Source organism: Athene cunicularia (genome assembly GCF_003259725.1).
Source record: "Athene cunicularia isolate RWA chromosome 2 unlocalized genomic scaffold, athCun1 chr2_part1, whole genome shotgun sequence".
Taxonomy (NCBI): Eukaryota; Metazoa; Chordata; class Aves; order Strigiformes; family Strigidae; genus Athene; species Athene cunicularia.
The window spans coordinates 54,723,772-54,735,867 of NW_020799095.1; the positions used below are offsets into that span (position 1 = coordinate 54,723,772).

Sequence of the window (12,096 nt, forward strand, 5' to 3'; positions counted from 1 at the left end):
CCAGCAACCAGTTCTAAGATTAGAGATTGCAGTCAAGGGTTTTTCACTAAGCAAGCCAACTACCAGGTTTTTTCCAAATCTAGAGACTGCTAAGAGCAGGCTTAAGTTTTTCAATGTAAATGCACTTTATTTTATTTGAGCCAGCAAAAGGAGATGCTTGATGGGAAAGGGATTGCTAGTCTAGAGATAAGACTTGAACACTGCCACTCTTGATGCAGAGATGGCCCCACATTCTTATGCACCTTCTGCATAAGAGTCAGCTACAACAGTAATCAAGATGCAATGGTAAGAACAAGAAATGTAAGTCATGTTATCTATTTTCTTCTACCAATGTCAGTTAAGCACATTGCTCTTTAGATGTGGATGCTATATGAGATCTAGACTCTTCCATTTTGTTTTGCAAAATACGAAACAACTTCAAAAAAAGAAAGCAAATGCTGGTTTTCTTTTCAAGTGTGTTTTATCTGCTGATCATTTACTGGCAAAGTATTAAACAATACTGCTGAAACATATTGATCTGAAAAGATTTTACTGTTATGGGCTATGTTATATACCAGGACAAAACAAAGAACTCTACAGGTTGCCTCCAAGCAATACCTTCAGAGAAATTATATTTTTGCACCTTTATGCATCTTACACTGTTCACAGAAAAACAGTAATTATGTCTGATGTAAAAATTATGGTGAGAATAATTATTAACAGTGATGAAACTCCATTTTTATATAGCACCTTTTTATCTCTAGAACTCAAGGCACCTTGCTTATTGTCCCAATTTCACAACTACAAGACCTCAGGAACTTTGAGATGCAGTTACTTTCTTAAGGCCAGATAACATGCCATTGACAGACCCAGAGACACAGCTCAGGCTCTGAAGTCCTACCAGATGGTAAGCAACAAAACTAGATACCCTGGTTTTCTCCGTTTTAATTTATACTTGTGCCTTCACATGTTTTGATCTGCTTCATATCCTGAAACACAACTGGTTTTCCTCTGGAACTGCTCTGCTTCCTGCAAGACTGAGTGACTATATGTACAAAAACACTCACAACTTCAATTTGTGCCAGAAAGATGAGTCTCCCCCTTCCATCCAAGTAACATCAGAGTGCACATTTGAAAAAACAAGATGAAAAATTACTTGAAAACATGAGATACTGGCCTGTCTTTTCATGTCCGGGTAAAAATATGACCTACTATTGCAGTTTTTCCTCTTGGTCAGAGTGCATTGACCTTGCCTTGAGCCTTAAAAACCCCCAGTAATACCATGATCACAGCCACAAAAGTAGTATTTTCTAAATAATTTGTATTTGTTGTGTACCCCTTCTCCCTCTTAGAAAGCAGCACCATTACCTCTCACCCTCACATGATCTACTAAATGCAGCCTTAGCACCTACTATAGACAGCAAACAGGCCAAAAAAAAGACATTCAAACTACATAGACTTACACATTTCAGGAAGAAACCCACAGTGATCACTCAGTGGCAGATGATATCAGTAGAAATGTCATAGCCACCTTTCTCCCCCCACCTCTGTTTCATCTTGAGTACCTGGCACTTGCAGAACTTCCTTTAACAAAGCAGAGATTTCCCTACCAGTCACAGCTGTCAAAACCTCAAGCCAACCAGTTCAACACAGCTGGATGGATTATAAGAAGGTTGTAACTAACTCAAGCATCTTCAGCCACCAGCTACACATCTATTGACTCCAGAGGTACTTCTGCAAATGGAAAAGTTGTACCTCCCTGTACCAGTCTGGCCACCTGCAATCTGGCTGAAGCAAGCAAGAAGCAGCTATGCTACCCTCACAAAAAAAAAGGTCTATAATTTGCAGCATGAGCTCCATAACATGGTCTTTACATTACATATCATAACGTCTTTTTCTTGTCCTTACAAAGTCTCCCATGTCAGATAAAAACTCCCAAATTTTGAGGCACCAATAGCTTGGCACTATCCAGTGTAGGATGATCAAGTGGATGTAGTAACCACTCCCCATCAGCATGCCTAGCCATGCACAACCTCGTCCTAAGCCAGGCTTTTTCCTTTACATGAAAAAATGTCATCAAGCTGGAGAGGTGTAAACACTGTGGTGTTTCAACTTGTGGCTAATAGCAGACAGGTTTTCTGTAGTTGGGAATTCAAGGCAAAGGCTCTGGGAAGCATGAAATCTTTTAAAGCTCCTTTGCCTATAGTTTGCTGAACTTCTATTTCTGAGATGAAATGTAAAGGCGGTTTCCTCATCTACTCTATTAAAAAAAAAACCAAAAAAATCAATCAACTCAAGTTCCTGAGTAACTCCAATATCTAGTAGTTTGGAAGCACTCATTTAAAGTTTCATTGTGCATTTTCTGACAATTAACAAAAGAAATCAGTTGTAAGCTTATTCAGACTTAGAAGTAAGCAATGAATCTGCAATTACTGGTGGCAAGACAATAAATACCATGTAACTTTGTCTTGCTAAGCAAAAGCCAAACTGAATGTATGAAATAATTATCTTAAATCAAGCACATAGTCATATTCCAGCCCATCTTCCTGTTCATGTTTCCACACACTCTCAACACAGAAGAAATCTCATCTCTTAAGTAAACAAACACATAAAGACACCAGCTAAATTAGAAACCCCATGGAGCTGACAGGTTATGATCTCATCACCTTTTTTTTTTTTTTTTTAAGAAGCATTTCCTTTCCAAACTGAGTTTAATTCACCTGAAAAAATTAAGCAAAGAGTATGCTGAACTCACAGAAGGAAAGTTTCTCAGTCATGACTGTGCTACTCTTTCGGTCTGTTTTTAATTTTACTTAAAGCACTTTATTAATTTGATTTAAAGCAAACACATAAAACTGTTAAGAGTGGATGCAACAGTACTAAATGGGATACTTTTCAAAAACAGCAAATGTAAATACATTTTAAAGGAAAAAACTCTCCTGTTTGGCTAAAAGCAACATATGAAGAGTTAAATTTACAACCATAAACTTTTTTTTTTTTTTCCAAAGGCAAAACCTTGTAATTTACCCTCAGGCAAATCATCAACCTCCACATTGCTCAGTCTTCTGTCCTTGAGACATTTATGGCAAAAATAAGCCCTGTGAGGCCTCACAATGCAGAAACGCCCTAATGCAGGTGTGTCTATGGATATTTGTCTATTTTCTGTCAACATTTCCACCCTGTAGCTGCTTATCTAGACCACCCTCTCCTTTCCACATTAATCTCTGTTTATTCTTCCGTTCAGCAGAAAGAGAGGGACGAACACTCACACACTTGTGTTTACTGTCTTCTGGACCACTCCTAGTAGCTGTGCTTTGACTCAACAGATTTCAGGAAAGTCAGCACTGAGAAGAAATGTGCAACTTCCCAGCCACACTGCTCTGGAAGGAAATGAGCTGTGCTCTGTAGAGAAAAGGAAATTGCTTTGTAAGTCTAGACCGAACCCCTCCTTTTGCATCCCTCCTCCTGTTTTCCCCTTGAATATGTTTAAGACAAAACAAAAGAAAGGGGGGGAATGAAAAGGAATCATTGGGCAGTTTCCATCTGTGTGTGTAATAAAAGCACAACTGGATGTAGATTTAAACACTAATGAAACATCAGCTAGAGGAAAGGGAGGAGAGATGCAGAACTACAGAAGCGCCTAAGAGACAAGGATGTTGGCAGCATTTGGTGTATCAAAACGGGAATCAGGAATGCGGTGAAAGGCAACACACTGCAGGCAGCCACTCTGATCCTCCTATCAGGTTGGATTTGTCTTTAAAATGCAGTGAGCAATGCAGCTGTAGATCTAGTTGCCTAGAATTGTGCCAGTGAAAGGGAAAATCCTGCATGATATTTAGTAAACTTGGTCTAGTTTGGGATTACCCCCAAACTGAAGACACAGTAAGAGAAGCAGCTGTGAAATAAGACTGGAACAGCAGAGAAGCTTGAAACAGTCAAACTCAGGTGAATTTTTAAAGAAACCCATAGAGACTCTAGTGAACTAAGATGCAGGAGAGATAGGTCAGATAGATTGACCAACATGGCCTGAATTTGGCCAGCAATAAAAATAACAGAATTTAAAAAACCCAAACAAACAAAAAAAAACCCAACAAAAACCAAAAAGAAAACCAAAACCAAAAAAAAACAGGCGGAGAATACATATATAATAAAGAAAATCAGGAGATCCCCAGGTAGCTTGGTACTACTTGATTCAACTGAGGACCAGATAACACAAGAATGCAAGTTAAGAGACTTTTCTAATTCAAGGAGCAAAAGAAGGACCAAAGGAGTGGATGGATAAAGAAGTTTCTGGTATAAAGAATGACCAGGGCAGGGGGGATCAGACTATAAATTTTAAAACACTAAAGATTATGTCAGAGGAACTTTTAAATCAAACTGGCAGGAGAAGCACCAAGGGAAGCATTCCTAAGTGGGCAAAAGCAAGAAAATGCACTTGTGTGAGGGCATTCAAACTAAACTGCACTATACGTACAGGCACCAAGTCTCACTAACTTGCTTTATTTCCTGCATAAATGAAAGGGTATATTTTGTTTGAGTGAGTTTGGTTTTGATAAGCAGCAACAAAAGGGGAAACAGTGTGAAACCATTCATCATAAACTGATTCTTTGTGCCCACCTTGGGAATTTTGCACATTCTGAGTACTCTTTATTCCTGCTGCAGAAAGAGTCATTGCAGTTTATATGACCTTTTCCCCCATCCATATAGGAAAAGGAAAGCAGAGTTACATCAAGAGAGTCACAGGGCTACAAGATCACAACTTTCTATTTCTCATGGGCAGTGCTCAAGCAGTGCCCTCTTCACAGAGATGCAAAACCAATACACACGGCAGTGCTCTCTGCACCTTCTGTCCCACTCCCTAAGAAAAAAACAAAAATGGAATACTTTGAACCACCCTTTAGCCCTTGCTGGCACAAGTCTCCATATGGAGCAGAGGAGAGGAAAGGGAAGGAGTGATCGGACAACGTATCAGTCAAGAGATCGCAGGGAGGAGCACTGCAAACGCCTGCTAAAGTCACACCGCTCATATCCTGAGGTTATACTGGACTACTGTGCACCAGATCTTAAGGTTAGGTTTATTAGTTGTCAGACCAAAAAAAACCCAAAAAAAACCGAAGAGGGTTTAGTTTGGTTTAGGTTTTGACCAATTGCAGGAAAGAAGTTTTATTCCTTAAGGAAAATTCTCAGGAGTGGGAATGAATGTGAGGATTGTGTGTCTGAATCATCCTGTTAATTCCCTAAATCCCACAGCATGTGAGGTTCGGATAATGTTTTCGGCTAGGAATCTTTTTTTAAAAATAATTTATTTTTAAAAAAGAAAAGAAGTGGTTTAGAGCTCCTCCCTTTCCAAATCACAGTTGGACCCAGAAAGACCAGTTTTGTTTTTAAACAAAGTTAGCAAATTGCCCTTAAGCTGGTCAATTCCAGTAATCAGCATCAGAGTAATGACAGTCACTCAGTCGGTTTCCCCTTTGCCAGACCAAAAATAACCATTCAGCTAAATTCTTCCCCAAATTGTTTTTTTTCGGCTAAAGTGAGTACAGTTAGGTTGCAGGCACATCTTTCTTACAGTTGAAGAATACACACCTCTATACATAACATTGTTTCAACATCCCTCTCTCCATATATTCAGAAATACCACTAGATAGATTATAGATCCTATAATCTGAAGGGAAGATACCTTCAAAATAACAAAAAGCATCTCCTCCCTTCCTTGTTAGGTGCAGGAGCATGAGAATGAATTTTATCAGATGCTGTCTGTCAGTTACAACCTTTGTGTTGTTTACAGCATGCTTGTAATGCACTACAGGAAAAATCCTGATTTCTCTAGCAATCATGGAAACTTCTACTGATTACAGGGGCTAAGAGATCAACATCAAAGAAACTTTCTTATTTATTTGAGCCAGATACAAAGTTTCATTCACCTAAAAGGCATAAAATCATAATATATTTTCCAGATGTTAAGCCAAAACACTCCTAGTTAACCAGTTTGGAAACAGCAAGTGGCAGCCACAACATTATAGTGTACTTACAGCACAGAGAACCTGAAGTGCAGAGGTAGTACAAAGCTTGTTCTGCGCAGTCCTTCCAAGGCACCCCATCACCAGGACACTGAGAACGTTGCTGAGAGCAAGGACTATACTGCAACATTTGCCTTGACAGCTGGTAAAGTGATCCGTCTGCATCTCCTAGCAGGATAAAGACATCACCTTTAAGAAATGTGACCAATAATGATTTAGGACCACTAAAAACATGTATTTCACATGACTATAGCCACTCAAGTCCCATTCCAGTCCTTCTAGTCTTGGAGAACAAGAGCACCACACTTCAGTTTCATCCCAATCAGCATCCGATCAGCATAAACCAGCATTTTTCTCAGAGACTGTAAAGGATACTGGTGGCAAGGTTGGGAGCAGAAGAATAACATGGAGTTTACAGATATAAAATAACTGGTTTATAACTTGTGAAAAAATTTATCTGAGAAAGTCTGGAACAAGAACATTAACTAAAAGGAGCAGATAAAAACAATTTTTCTGGCCATAGTCACTCAGCATGAGATAGTGGAAGGAAATGACGGTAAGTCATCTCAACATCAGATGGAGCAAAATCTGAAGGAGTATTGGATACAGAACCCAAGAAACAAAGGACAGGGTAAGCTACTGATGAATCCCAATGAAGTCACAACCAAAGGGAAGTGATCTTTAATCCTCTTGACTCTAAAATATTACACTTTTCTTGAATTACGTAGTTTTATATTAGCTTTAAAAATGTAATAGAAGACTAAACATTTTCATTTGTTACCATTCCTATTCTAAAAATGAAGAATACGACTATGCAATTTTAATACAAAAGAGTCAGTATTGTACCTGTTGTTGTATCTATGTAACTGCATTTGCATAGGCACATATGTACGTGTACACACATAGTATAAGTTGATTCCTTATCTTTACACGCAAACTACATAAGGTTTGTTTCAGACCTGAGAAAGGCCTTGTGCTTCCAAAAGATATTTTCCCCCATTAATTCATCTAATAAAAGATACTACCTCTCTGATCCTTACAGTTATACACACTACTTATGCTCTAGTAGTATTTACATCATACAACACGCACTTATTCCCCCCCTCCTTTTAATTGTTTGACCTACATCAATGGACTGAAAATAATTACACACTACCAGCTAATACAAATAAATTACCCACATTTATAAAAAACATTGAGTAAGGTGTTCTTCTTACTAATACACATGGCTTTCTAAGCTGTACTTTTAAAAATATATATTTCCCTAAAAACAAAAGGGTACTACTTATGTTTCGTACATAAGCAAAGGATAAAACCTTCACATCACAAGTCTTTATAGACCCATAATTTACACTCTGGTATCATAAAACAGCAATAAAATATTTTAGAGATAGCCATAAAACTGTGATCCAAGTACAATCTTTTCAAAAGCTCTGCTTCAGCTCAGCTGTTAGAGTCTGAGCAGGATCGTTTATATTTGATCAATGGCAAAGTTCACATGTGGTCCAAACTTTTCCAAAGTTTGCCCATTTTCTGATGCAGCTCAGGCTCAGCCCTGTGTCTGGGAGGGGCTGGACATTTTGCTGGGAATGCTTCATTTTAAAGAGGTTCTCATCATCAAACCTAAAACACTTTATCTGAAATACATGGAAATTTAGGACAAGGCAAAGGTGGGGCTTTCACTGAACTTTCATGTGGATTTCTGGTGAGCTGTGATAGATGTGGATTTTGGTATCCGGTCTTGTAGTAGTGTTTGCGTCAGCTCTCTAGATTTAATTGCTTCCAGAATCTGCACCCCTGGGGTGTTCAAGCAATTTTCCCAACATATCTGAAACATAGTAACCTGTGAAGCCTCAGAGCCTTACCCCTGAACAGATCCAGGGAATCCGAGAGTGAAAACTGGAGACAGACCCCGGGATCTAACTCCTGCCTTACCGTTTGGGCTGCAAGAGACCACTACCCCCAAGGTCCAGAGGCCACCAGGGCAGCTGGCACCAGCCCCATTGGGGAGGGTGACACCCCAAGCACCTCAACGGGAGGTGCTGTGCCTACCTTGAAGGCTGTGACCAAGTTCCAGCTACTTCTAGGCAGTCTTTGTACAGGAAACACATTTGTTTGGGCTATCTGGTTTTAAGTTTCAGGTCCAAATAATAACTTAAAAATGCCACTCCAGCCCATTTCAGACTGAAATAAAACCTTGAAAACATACAAGCAAGATGTCACACACCAGAAACTTATTTCCACTTGTTCTCTAATAAAACAAAGTAAGAGGAAGAATAAAACACTCCACATTCATAGCATGCTTCACCAATTAGTCACTTACAACAAATTGTGTTTAAAAATTATTTGGGGCTTGAATCTACACTGACTGCAGCCAGCTGCAGTTTTGCACTGTTTCAGTGAGTATATAAGATCAAACATTACAGAAGATGAAGCAGCAAGCTGTAAGTTAATATACTATTACAGAAAATGCCAAGTTTAGACCGCATAGTAAGGTATTTAGACCCAGTGCACAAGCAACACAGTGACTATGTTTATAAATAACTCACAAGCAGCAAGGGAATAGCTTTGATTCTGCGGTTAACCCACTGAACTGGAGCAAAGACATTCTCCTAATAAATACACGATAAATTGTTTATCAGTAAGGTATTAAAATAAGTCAATATTATACACCAGAAAATAAATGAGGGAGAGTGGCACACATTGTTACATAAAAAAACAGGGCAAAAACTTGGATTTTGGTTCTCCTAATACTCACTTCTTTACTTGACCACAGGCAGGAGGCTACAAAATACCACCTTGTACAGTGAGAAGTATTACAGTCAGGAGACGTATAACAACTCACTCTTATTGCTTCTAGCTACAGAGAATAAATTTATTTTACCAATTTTTTTTTTTTTTTTTTTTCATTTCCAGAAAACTAGGCTTGTGTAATTTCTTTTATTTATTTTAAGGTCACAAAAGTGTAAACAGTCTGCTAGAATTTCTTTGACTAGACAAGCATCAGTGATGACCAGGAAACATTTTAGAAGGCTTTCCTGCACGCTTCACAGTAACATGGCTTGGTTTTGGCTTTCATTTGTAGGTTATACTCAGCTTGGAAATCAGCAAAGTCAGTATTTCAGGATATTCAAGATTCCTGGAATCCCCAAAGAACCATAACATGTCAGGCCCTGATTAGAGAACGCGCTTACCTGTTTAACCTCAAGCACAAGAACTCGCAACTTTATTATACAAAATTTTAATCAAGCATTTCACTTTGAACATGTATTGAAGTGCTTTGCTGAATCAGGAAGGATCTGGACCTTTTTAAAAAGCAGCATTGTTAATTTACTGCAAAGATGCTACACCCTGCAATGGGGCTCCTAATGAGCCATGCCTGCTGGCAAGCTGCTCTGGTAGCGCACAGCAGCCAGATGGTCGTCTTCAGCAGGGCATGAGGACGGTTGCATTACTCATGGGGTAACCTCCCCTACAAATAATGCAGTACAGGTTGCTGCTTGTGCCGCTATGCATACCTGGCCGCTAGTGACAACAAATTATAAAAACCCTCTCAATTTTAAAGTAATCTATAAACTAACACTGAAGTGATTTACTTAAATGATAAGTTTTATGGTGGAAGAATATACAAGGCAATAAAATGTCTTTTACAGCTGGTTAAGCACTGAAACAAAGCTGAGGCATTTGATAACTGCAGAGGATTTTTGCTGGTGAGGATATTCTAGTGCAGTCACATAATAGAGGAGATAAAAAAATTCAGAGATCATGATTGTTTCCTTCATGTTGTTTCATCTTTCAGAAGTGCATGGAACTGCAGCCATTGCTTGTCTCAGACTCTGCAGAAGCTGATACCAAGGACATGTGGTTTGGGTACAAACTGAACAAAGGAAGGTTTTGAAAAGTGTAGATCTGTTTGAGACCGAGTAAGTAAATAATTGATCAAAGCCACATCCTTAGTGGAAAAGGAATGCTATGATTAGGAAATACATTTCCAAACAGTCGCCTTAGTATCTTCAGCAACATAACTTTGAAAAACTGAAGAGATCACACTCGGCCATGATGCAGGCACGTGCAAATCATTTGACTTCAAAGAAGTTAAACCCACTACAGCAGCTCTGAATTTGTCCTAAGTGTTCAATTATCCCTCTTTTGTGCATGTAAATATTGCTGTGCCACAGTACAGATATTATTCTGAGAAGCTCAACTGTCTGCTTAAGAAAAGACTGCTTCATGGTGTCAATAAAGACTTTAACAGTGTTTGTTAAGGGAACATTTGCTATTTCTAGGCTGTGATTGAGCGAGATTCTTCTCTTCTCATAGACTACTCTATTACAGTGCCTTAAAGTAAAAGAATCTTCAAATTCTGCACCTGATTTAGGTTACTCCAGCTTAAAAATCAAGCTTCTCACACCCTTTTCTTCAAATAAAAAAGTAAAATCAGAGGAATTTAAGCAAACCTCCATATGATTTTATTTTAACCGTAGAAAAATCAACTTAGCATTACTCCTACCCCTTCTTCCAAAAACTCTTAATAATTAACTACTTAATACAACTTTCTCTGGTCAGATTTTTACTGTTCACTCTCCATGCTCTCTCTCCATACATTGCACTCTGCTTTTGTACAAAATCAAACACCATGGGCCCCCACTTTCAGCTGGAACTTTCATGTAGTGTTGCTTACTTTGGATGGGTAATTGATCTATAATCTCTGGTTACAAATTCTTACACAACTTAGATAAAATGCAAAGGATAGTTTTAAAAAAAACTTTGAGCATGTGTTGGGTGAAAATACCTTTTCAAACTGTTCTGAAAACCATGGGTCAAATTCTGGAGTCACTATTACTAATTGTTAATTTTACTAATTACTAGTCTCTAATTTACTAGTTGATAATTTTTAACATACTTCTGATGCACAAGGTTAGCTGTAATCTACAGCTGAAAGGGTTGGTCAGACTTCAGCACAAACTGTACAGTTTTGACATGGTTTTTGTTACCTTAATTGTGACATCTTGAATAAGGCCATTGCTGTTTAGAAAAATTTCTTTTCTGTTTGAAAAATACTTGCAGAAAATTCACAATTAATGGTACACATCGGAAAACTATTGTATTTGACATCATTTTCTTTTGTCCCTTTTGAGGATGGAGTTACTTTGAGTACATTGGCAGATGTAACAAGATGTAGGTAAGATGCGACAAGGTGCCACATATCCTCTTAATGTCAGCTTATTCAAAGCTGTAAATCAAGTTTCACGTTCTTCTTGACGATTTTCAGTAGTATTTTACACTGCAGAAGAACAGTGTAGTTTTCTGGTTCTTTTAACCATTTTCAGTGTCCTGTAAATGACATCTGAAGGATGGAAAGAGTGTCAGCTCTTCTATCACCACAATATTTGGATTCCTGCTCACACTCTCAAACAAATTTTGAGAGACTGAATTTAAACCAAGCCTGAGCACTTGTGGTTTTCTTAGCCCACAACCAACTTCCCATATTTTCAGTTTGCAAAAGTCATCGGAACATTAATAATTCTTCTCCCTTGAACCACAGATACTCCTTTCCCGTTTATTTGTCTTCCTGTAAACACATTTTTTTTTTTTTGCTTCAAAGCAGTTGCATCCTACACATCTAATCAGCATGACCACAGTACTTCAAACTTGCCTTTAATCAAAACTATAGTGTCCAAACTATTCCTATATGCAGTTACCACAAGTATGTACCCACAGGAGCTTCTTTGCCTTTTTATGTTGCAGTGGGGAGATCTGCATTTTTCACACATCCCTTTCCACTTAGCAAATAATTTATCTCTATAAATTTAACCTTCAAAAATATCCAATGCCCAAGACATAAAAAAAATGGACACAGATGAGACCTGATGGAAGTAGCTCATTCTGACATGACAGTGTTTATATCATGTCCCCATTTAAACATGATCCCCAGGTTTAACACGCTCCCCTTCTTCCTCTGCCCATGAGGATTCTAATCTGGGGTAACATGCCTGATTCCAGTATGTTTAAAAGCATTTGCTCTTTTTTTGTGTTTGTTTGTTTTAGGCTACAGATAAATTATTTCAACCTTGATGCTTTCCCTGTTCTTCTCTAC

General features: G+C 38.4%; 1 long non-coding RNA gene across 2 annotated transcripts in view; it reads right to left on the bottom strand.

Moving 5' to 3' along the window:
• The window catches only part of LOC113477077, a 262,249-nt gene that overhangs the window by 47,739 nt on the left and 202,414 nt on the right, over positions 1-12,096 (bottom strand). For both annotated transcript variants that reach the window (XR_003397839.1, XR_003397840.1), the window contains exon 4: positions 6,012-6,167. This is a non-coding gene — a long non-coding RNA (uncharacterized LOC113477077). The remainder of the gene's footprint in view (positions 1-6,011; positions 6,168-12,096) is intronic.